Raw genomic sequence first — 10,688 nt, 5'->3', positions numbered from 1 at the left:
TCTCAGCTTAGATGGTTCCCACAGCCTGGGGTGTACAGACAGAGGGGGTTCTGGACCAGAGTGCAGAGGTACCTCACAAATGCATAGACCATAAATCTAAAAGAGAAAATTGTAACTTGTTGGATCCCAAGACTGAACATCCTGAAAAAAAGAAAAAACATTCGTTCAAAACTACAGAGGAATTTTTTGACTCATTTTCTTTTCTTTATTGGTATTCTGGGGTTTGGGGTTTTGTTTTGGTTTTTTTTTTTTTCTCCTTTTTTCTATTAAGTTTTTTCCTCTTCCCTTTCTTCTTAGTTTTTTTAAATTTCTTTATTTTGTCCTATTTTTGTTTTTCTTCTTTTTCTTCTTTTTTCTTTTCTATTACTTTAGTCCAACTCTGTTAATTTCACTTTACTCCTTAATAGGACCCTTTATCTAACTTTTCTTTCTTTCTTCTCAGATTCCATTGCTTAATTTTTTCAAATTTTACTTTTTTCATTCTCCTGTTTGCCACACCCTCTATCTTTATAAGTACAATCATTAACCTTTAGACAATTACTTAGCACTATGCTATTACAGTTGAATTCTTTTCTATCATTAGTCAAAGTACAATTGTTGCATTTAGTAGATATTTATTATATGCCAATATTTTCTTTTTCCTAGTGTTTATATTATATATATTTATATATATTTATATATATATTTATATATATATATATATATATTTATATATTTATATTTATATATTTATATATATTTATATATTTATATATTTATATATATTTATTTATATATATATTTATATATATAGTGTTTATAGTATATATATAGTGTATATATTATATATGTATAGTGTTTATATTGTGATACATTATTAGCTCTTCTGGCACATCAATATGCAGTCAGTCTTTGAGGTTTTTTTGAGGCTGATTTTATTGGTATTGCCAGGAAGGCATAATTGTTGCTACTAATTGTTTTTTTCTGTATTCTAATATCCAAGTTGCCTTTGAGTCATCAGCAGCACTGCAATTCATTCCTGAAGAACTGGGTGCTGAGCCAATTTTATTGCAGCTTCTCACCTCCCTAAATAACACAGGTAGTTGAATCCTGGGACAGAGGCAAAGAACTATTCTTAGCCATGTCCAGAGTTCATCACTGAAAAGCAGACACTGAAGAAATTTCCTTACTTGCAGAAAAACAGTTCCACTATAATCAACCTATAAACATGAGGACACACATAAAGTAGAAACATGGGAAGACAAGGCAATAAAATGCCTCCCAAAGTTCCCAACTGCCCCAAAACTGTTCCATGTGGCATCATGAAACAGGAAATCAGAAGCCACACATCTGAATTATTTTATAAAAGGGGAGATCAAAACACTGATCAATAAAGTGCTCTGTAAACTCAAGGAAGAAATAAGTAAACATATAATGGACTTAATAAACAAACTGATTAGCAAGTTTACACAAGGCACTAATGAAAAGCTAGCTGAGCTAAACAAAGTGATATAAAACCTAAATGAATAATTTAGCAAAGAAATAGAATCCATGAAAAGGTTTCAAATAGAAAACCAGGAGAATAAAATTTCTATTGAAAGTATGGGCAGCAGAGGTTCTGTTGTGAGGACAGAGTGTCAGAACTACAAGATAGGGCTAATATCTGAGACTGATTACTCAGAGAAACCTTGAAAAAAGAGAACAGGAAAAATAGACCATCATTTGATGAAGCACAGACAAATCTAAGATTAAGAGGAATTAGTGAAAAGTTAGAAGACAGCACAAATAGCATAGAAATATGTTTATAGAAATAATAGCAGAAAATATTCTATACATGAGACATATAGAATGCTAAATAGCCACAATTAGAAGAGAACATTTCCATGACACATCATAGTCAATGTCCCAGAAGTCCAATACAAGGAGAGAATCTTAAAAGCTGTTAGGGAAAAGCAATAAGTCACTTATAATGGTAAACTCTGAAAAATTACAGCAGACTTCTCCACATAAAATTAAAAAGTTAGGAGAGTTGGGAGTTAAATGTTTCAAGTGCCACACACCAAAAAAACACAACTTCCACTCCAGATTGATATTATCTTGCAAAACTATTTTTCAAAATTAATAAAGAAATCAGGATTTTTCATGACAAAGAGCACCACCTTAAGAAATCCATGACCACCAAACTAGCACTCCAAAGAATTCCGAAGAATGTGCTGGAAAGAGAATATGAAGTCAACAGTGACAAAAAGTTTAATAGAATGAATACATCAAGCAGGGTGAGCAGCTAAGCAGAAATGAAAAGGAGGGAATCAGCAAGTGGCAAATACTACAATGACAGTAATTAATCAATATTTTTCATAATAACTCTCAGTGTGAATGCTCTCAACTCCCTAATTGAAAGACAGATCAGAATGGATCAAAAAACAAATTCCAATGGTATATATGCAATCCAATGGTGCTATATACAAGAAACACATTTAATTCAAGCCAAAGGGATAAAAAACAATATTTTATACATGAGGGACCCCCTCAAAAAGCAGGTGTAGCTACTGTCTTTTCAGATAAAGTGAACTCCAAGACGAAACTAATGAGAAGATGCAAAAAGGTCATTACATATTGGTTAAGGTATCAATGCAACAGGAAAAGATAAGAATTATAAACCTATATGCACTGAACACAGGCACATCCAATTTCATAAAGCAAATGCTACTGGACATAAAAGATTATAAAAATATCAACGTAACTGTAGTGGGGGACTTTAATACCACAATTCACAAATAAACAGATAAATTAGACAAAGTCAAGAAAGAAATATCAGAATGGAAACAAACTTTCAAACAAATGGACATAATAGATATCTACAGAGTGTACCAACTAACTACCACACAATATATATTCTTCTCAGTACCACACAGAACTTTCTCCAAAATCAAACACACACTAGCCAAGGAGTCATGCTTAGGTAAATGAAAAAAATCAAAATATCCCATGTATATTATTACATCATGGGATGATGAAACTAGGAATCAATGCCAAAAGAAACAAAAGATATTATACAAATACAGTATATGGAAATTAAACAATATACTTGTGAATATACCAATGCGTCACAGAAGAAATCAAGGAAGAAATGAGACAGTTCTCAGAATCAAATGATAATACCAATACAACAAACCAGAACTTATAGGATGCAATGAAAGCAGTCCTAAGAGGGAAGTTTAATAGCTATGAATACCCACATCAGAAAAATAGACTAGCTCATTGAACGCGCCGGCAGCTTTGGAGGCTTTTGTGTGATTTCTTCACCAGTAGATCCGGGCCTACACTCAAGCAACCATGTTGAATGGACATGCAGTTGGCATTGATCTTGGCATTACCTACTCTTATGTGGGTGTCTTCCAGCATGGGAAGTTGGAGATAATTGCTAATGATCAGAGAAACTGAACCACCCCAAGTTATGTCACTTTCACCAACACCGAATGACTGGAGATGCTACAAAAAATCAAGTTGCAATGAACCTCACCAACACAGTTTTTGATGTCAAGTATCTGATTGGATGAAGATTTGATGATGCTGTAGTCCAGTCAGATATGAAGCATTGGCCCTTCATGGTGGTGAATGACGCAGGCAGACCCAAAGTTCAAGTCGAATACAAAGGAGGAACAAAGAGCTTCTAGCCAGAAGTATCTTCTATGGTGCTGACAAAGATGAAGGAATTTGCCGAAGCTTATCTTGGGAAGACTGTTACCAATGCTGTGGTTTCTGTGCCAGCTTACTTTAATGACTCTCACCATCAAGCAACCAAAGATGCTGGAACTATTGCTGGTCTTAATGTACTTAGAATTATCGATGAGCCAACAGCTGCTGCTATTTCTTGTGGTTTAGGCAAAAAGGTTGGAGCTGAAAGAAATGTGCTGATTTTTTATTTAGGATGTGGTACTTTTGATGTGTCAATCCTCACTATTGAAGATGGAATCTTCGAGGTGAAATCTACACCTGGAGACACCCACTTAGGTGCAGAAGACTTTGACAACCGAATGGTCAACCATTTTATTGCTGAGTTCAAGTGCAACCATAAGAAAGACATCAGTGAGAAAAAGAGAGCTGTCCGCCATCTCCATATTGCATGTGAATGAACTAAGACAACCCTCTCTTGAAGCATCCAAGCCAGTATTGAGATTGAGTCCTTCTATGAAGGAATCAACTTCTATAACTCCATTACTCGTCCTTGATTTGAAGAGTTGAATGCTGACCTGTTCTGTGGAACTCTGGACCCTGTAGAGAAGGCTCTTCAAGATGCCAAACTGGACAAGTCACAAATCCATGACATTGTCCTGGTGAGTGATTCTACTTGTATCCCTAAGATCCAGAAGCTTCTACAAGATTTCTTCAGTGGAAAAGAATTGAATAAGAGCATCAACCCTGTTGAAGCTGTTGCTTATGGTGCAGCTGTTCAGGCAGCCATTCTGTCTGGAGACAAGTCTGAAAATGTTCAAGATTTGCTGCTCTTGGATGTCACTCCTCTTTCCCTTGGTATTGAAACTGCTGGTGGAGTCATGACAGTCCTTATCAAACACAATACTATCATTCTTACCAAGCAGACAAAGACCTTCACTACCTACTCTGACAACCACCCTGGTGTACTTATTCAGGTATATGAAGGTGAGCTTGCCATGACTAAGGATAACAACCTGCTTGGCAAGTTTGAACTCACAGGCATACCTCCTGCAGCCATGGTGTTCCTCAAATTGAGGTCACCTTTGATATTGATGCCAATGGCATCCTCAGTGTCTCTGCTGTTGACAAGAGTACAAGGAAAGAGAACAAGATTACCATCACTAATGACAAGGGCCATTTGAGCAAGGAGGACATAGAGCGTATGGTCCAGGGAGCAGAGAAGCACAAAGCTGAAGATGAGAAGCAGAGGGATAAGGTGTCCTCCAAGAATTCACTAGAGTCCTATGCTTTCAATATGAAAGCAACTGTTGAAGATGAGAAACTTCAGGGCAAGATCAATGATGAAGATAAATAGAAGATTCTTGATAAGTATAATGAAATCATCAACTGGCTGGATAAGAATCAGACTGCAGAGAAGGAAGAATTTGAACATCAGCAGAAGGAGCTGGAGAAAGTCTTCAATCCTATCATTACCAAGCTGTACGAGAGTGCAGGTGGCATGCCTGGAGGAATCCCTGGGGCCTTCCCTGGTGGGGGAGATCTCCTTCTGGTGGTGCTTCCTCAGGGCCTACCATTGAAGAGATTGATTAAGCCAACCTTAAGTACAGATTTAGCATTGCTCCACAGAATAAAACATTGAAGGATCTAAATTTGTAGCAAATTCTGTGGTAGTTGTTAAAGTTTAACTGCTACAGTAAAGTACTGCGCATTCTCAATACTTGAACATGGAACATGTGCGCAAAGAAAAAAATAACATTGCACTTTATAAGCACTGTATTATAAGTGGAAATGCAATGTCTTCAATAAAAGTATTTAAAATTGGCACCATAAAAAAAAAAAGAAAAGCAAAATCGACTAAGTCCAAATGAACAACCTAATGATGCATCACAAGGTCCTAAAAAAACAAGAAACAGTCCAAGTCCAAAGTTACTACATGGAAAGAAATTACAAAAATCAAGCAGAAATTAATGAAATTCAGACTATAAAAATGGTACAAAGGATCAATGAATTGAAGAGCTTGTTCTTCAAGCAAATACACATAATAGACAAACTCTTAGCCAATCTTATCCCAAAAAAAGGCCCAAATCAATGCAAGTAAAAATGAAAAAGATTAAATTACAACAGACACTGCTGAAATCCAGAAGATTATTCATAACTTTTTTGACTGCATGTACCCCAATAAGCTGAAAAATTCAGAAGAAATAGATTCTTAGAGATATGAATTACCAAAACTGAATCAAGAAGATATATAAAACCTGAATAATGCAGTAATAGGCAATGAAATTAAAACAGTAATAAAAACCTACCAACTACAAAAAGTCTAGGACTGGATGAATTTATTGATGAATTCTGCAAGAACTTCAGGGAAGATCTAACACCAATACTTTTCAAACTCTGTAATGAAATTGAGAGGGAAGGAGTATTCTCCAACTCATTCCTGAAAGCTAGGATTTTCCTGATTCCAAAACCAGAAAAAAACCCAACCAAAACAGACCCAACCAAAGAAGAAAACTCCAATCTCTTTAAGGAATGTAATCCTTAATAAGATTCTGGAAAATGGGATGCAATAAATGATCAAAAAGATCATATATCATGACCAAGTAGGCTTCATCCCAGGGATGCAGGGGAAACTCAACATAAGAAAAACAATGAATGTAATACATCACATAAACAGAAGCAAAGACAAAAATCACATAATCAATTCAATAGACATGGAAAAAACCTTTCACAAAATCCAACAGCCATTTGTGATAAAAAAAAAATCCTGAAGAAAATAGGTATAGAAAGACATTATTATTATCTGATAATGATATTTATAAAAAATTTACTGCCAACATTTTAAATGCAGGAAACATATCTTTTCCTTTAAAATCAGAAATAAGGCAAGGTATACTTCAGCACTCCTCTTCAGTATAGTTCCATATCCCCTTCTCATTAAAAAAAATTTTTTTTGGTACCAGGAAATGAACTCAGGTCCTTGTGCTTGTGAGGCAGGCAGCGTAACCACTGAGCTAAATCCCTGGCCCTCTTCAATATAGTTCTAAAAACATTAGCCAGAGAAATTAGACAAGAGAAAGAAATAAAAAGGATACATATAGGAAATGAAAGACTCAAATTGTCATTATTTTCAAGTGACATAATCTTTTACATAGAAGATCCAAAATATTCCACCAAATGATTCTTAAAATTAACAATCAGTTCACTAGGCTATCAGACTACAAAGCCAACACACAAAAATCAATAGCATTCTGCACAGCAATAATGAACTCTCAGAAAAAGAAATTAGGAAAACAATACCATTCACCATAGAATCAAAAAACAAGTACCTCGGAATTAACCTAACCAAGGAAGGACAAAATATCTACGACAAAAACTACAGTACTCTGATAAAGGAGATCAAAGAGGACATCAGAAAATAAAGATATCCTCTGTTCCTCATTATGTAAAACCAATATTGTCAAAATGGTCATATTGCCAAAACTGATTACAGTATATATAAATATAGCAGTCTCAATAAAAATACCAAGAACATTCTTCATAAAACTAGGGAAAACAACCTTAAAATGCATATCCAGAAGAAACCCAGAATGACAAAAGAAATCCTGGGCCAAAAGAGCCAAGAAGGAGCCATCACAATCTTGGATTGATTTGAAATTATATTACAAAGCAACAGCAATAAAAATCACATGCCATTGGCACAAAAATAGAGATGTGGATCAATGGAACAGTACAGAGGATACAGAAACAATCGGAGGACATTCTATTCTTTGACCTTTGACAAATGGGCCAAAATCTTATGCTGGTGGAACGATAGCCTCTTTAATAAATGGTGCTAGGAAACTGGCTATACACATGCAAAAAATTGAATCTAGACCCATATTTCTCATCATGTACTAAGCTACAATAAAAAGGAACAAATTTTTATCATTTAAAACACTTAATCTGCTTGAAAACATATCTGCTTGAAGACATGCATAGGCAAAGGCTTTCTGAATAGAACCCCAACTGTACAAGAAATAACACTGAGTCAACAAATGGTATTATATCAAATTAATTTTTTTCTGCTCAGCTAAACAACCAACACAGTGAAGAGATAACTACAGAACAAGAAAAAAATTTTTGCCAGTTACTCCTCAGAGGACTAATATCCAGAATATATAAAAAACTAAAAAAAAAAAAAAAAAGACCATAGACCTCCCAAAATAAAAGACTCAACCAAAAGCAAAACAAAAGAAAACAAAAAAATGTGCAATTGAAACAAACACTTCTCAGAAGAAGTACAAATGGCCAATAAATACATGAAAAATGTTCACCATATCTGACCATTAGAGAAATGCAACTTAAAACAACCCTGAGATTCTGTCTTACTCCAGAAAGAACAGCTATTGTGAGAAAAATCATATAATCACAAATACTGGTGAAGCTATGGTGGGAAAAAGAACCCTTCTATTTTGTTTGCAGGAATGTAATCTAGTACAATCACTATGGAAATTAGTATGGTTAAATCTTAGAAGTAGCCTATATATCCATCAACAGATGAATGAATAAAGAAAAATATAGTATTTATACAGAATGGAGTACTTATCTCCCATAAGTATTTATATTTGAATCATTTATAGGAAAATGGATGCACATTGAGACCATAATTCTGGGTGAAATAAGACATACAAGCTCAAATATTGCATGGTTTCTCTTACATGATAAACCCAAAATATAAATAAAGAACAAAAATAAAGGAATCAGGGAGATAGACCTTTTGCAAAAGTGAATGGTACCAAAAGTTAGAGGATAGGGTAGAGAGAGAGGAGAGATGATGAAAAAAGAATTAACATGTGATATGTACATGTAGTAACTTCCCATGAAAAATGTGTTCATGTACTGCAAACATATACTAATATAAAGGTAAATTTGAAAAAAAGGATCTTGGAGAAGTGTTACATTATCAAAACATTACTGGTTAGAGTAAGGTACTATTGGCTTTGAATCCTGGCTGGAAGTCATCAGCTTGAGGGGCTATGAAATGTATTATTTATACTTTCAGTTATTTTTCTTGAACAGGGAAGGATGACCTGTATGTCTCCCAGGGATAACAGAACTTCAACATGTAGACACTCAAATAAGTTGCTTTCCTTTTGCTCTTCCCCACTCTCACCTTCTTACAGTATTATTAGACTTGTAATCAATTAAAATAAACATCAACTAGATAGATATTTATTGTTACAAAATATTCCCCAATAAAAAACCTGGCTAATAGCCTCAGGTGAAGAGTAATCATCTCAAGTGCAACCATTGCCCTCAGCCCTTTCTGCACCAGGCAATCATCACTCCAGGCTACAAAAGCAGTATTTTCCAACACTGTGCAGAGTTTTTGTGCCAGTAAAAGTAGAAGGCTTTACAGTGGATTCCCACTTCTCAGGCAGAGAAGACTTAGCACTATATTTATAAAGTTGGCAAATGAGCAAAGAAAAGGCCAAACTTCATACCATTTCTTCAGTGAAGCCAGTAATATTTTGTGGTGCTTTTCTGAAAAATAAAAGATATTCAATCATGCATTAAAAAAATTATTGACCTCTTACCAAGAGTTAGAAGAGTAAAAGAAATTGTCATTTGTGCATCTTTATCCTTCAATTACTGCAAGCTTGAGAGAGTTCTTCCCTGTTTTCCCAGGCGACAGTGGGTAGCCACCATGTGGTGAGCAGTGGCTCTTGGTAGCAACAAGAACAGCAAAGGAACTTGTGACCTGGAAATGGATGTGAGGAACCCTCCCTCCTTACTAAATAAACCAGAAGGTCAATTACTCTCCAAAAAGGGGGACTTAATTACCCAAATGGATTTTTAAAGATGAATCTAGAATGATGATGATGATGACGATGATTATCATTATCATTTTGCAGTGGGTGGGATAAAAGCTAATTTTTTTCAATGAGAGATTCCCGAAAGAATTTACAGTGCATTATTGACACATATTTTTGGCTTTTCTGATGTACATTGCACTTAAATTTTAAAAATAATAGAGGTAGGAAAATTATGTGGCATGGTGTTTCATATTACATGCCAAAGAATCAAAACTATCCATACTATTTATCACCAACTTACTTGCTACCAAAGCCAACTTCTGAAAGTGTCATGATTCTTTCTTTTGAAATTTCATAGAAATAACTTTCCAAAAATTATAGGTGGCTTAGTGTAGGCAGTGCAGTCAATAGTATTTTTGTTAATGTACGGTTTGTTTTGCAAAGAGTTTTGAACATTTGAAAGGAAGGTTCATGAATTTCCAAATGCTATGTTTGCTATAGCAAGACACTCAGAGTAATCATTACCTCTGGCTGTGATTTCCATCTTCCCTACCACTGCTCCCCATGTGTGCTTCTTTTAAAGTTGACAGACAATCTACATTTTTAGCTTTCCTGACAATAATTATGTAGTTGGTAAGCACCAACTGTTCTGCTCAGGTGCATTTAGTTCCTACTTAGTCCCAATTATATGATCATAAAGCACTTCAAGAGGTAACAAAAAGTTGAGCATACTCACAGTATCAATACAGAGAATTTAAATGAAAAAGGGGAAAAAGTTATTTTAGGCTAAGCATAACATGAACCACATCTTTTCATGGAGGCTCTTTTTGAATACAATAACTTGCCTTGAAACAAATTGTTCAAAATAATTTTTAAATAGTCATTGCAATGTATATAAAAATATAGCAAAACCAATATGAGTTTTTTATAATCTTCTGAAACTTTTTTCTTTCTTAAATATTAAAATATTTCAATAATATTGTCCCTAAAGAGAGTTACTACATAGTAACTCCATGGAGATAATTTTTTTTTCCTTTAGGAGCTCAGAGTGTGAATTATTCCATTTTAAGATTGCATTCAACATGTCCTTTATAAGAACAGTTTTAGAAATACAACACAACCAATATAAAATTGTATATAAATCATATTCTTCTTGCAATGTACAAAAGCTGCACACTTATATTAAAACTGCGTAGAAATTGTATTAGCATGTATATTTACATATATACATACAAT

The 10,688-nt window shown here is 34.5% G+C and overlaps 1 pseudogene; it reads left to right on the top strand.

Annotated features, from left to right (window-relative positions):
- Positions 1–3,300: 3,300 nt before the first annotated feature.
- On the top strand, positions 3,301–5,247 carry LOC101707970 (heat shock cognate 71 kDa protein pseudogene; annotated as a pseudogene).
- The last annotated feature ends 5,441 nt before the right edge of the window (positions 5,248–10,688 follow it).

Source organism: Heterocephalus glaber, unplaced genomic scaffold, assembly GCF_053883595.1.
Source record: "Heterocephalus glaber isolate CG9 unplaced genomic scaffold, H.glaber_assembly_v1.0 deba00001504, whole genome shotgun sequence".
NCBI lineage: Eukaryota > Metazoa > Chordata > Mammalia > Rodentia > Bathyergidae > Heterocephalus > Heterocephalus glaber.
Note: the sequence above shows the minus strand (reverse complement) of the source record. Positions and strands in the feature narration are given on the sequence as shown.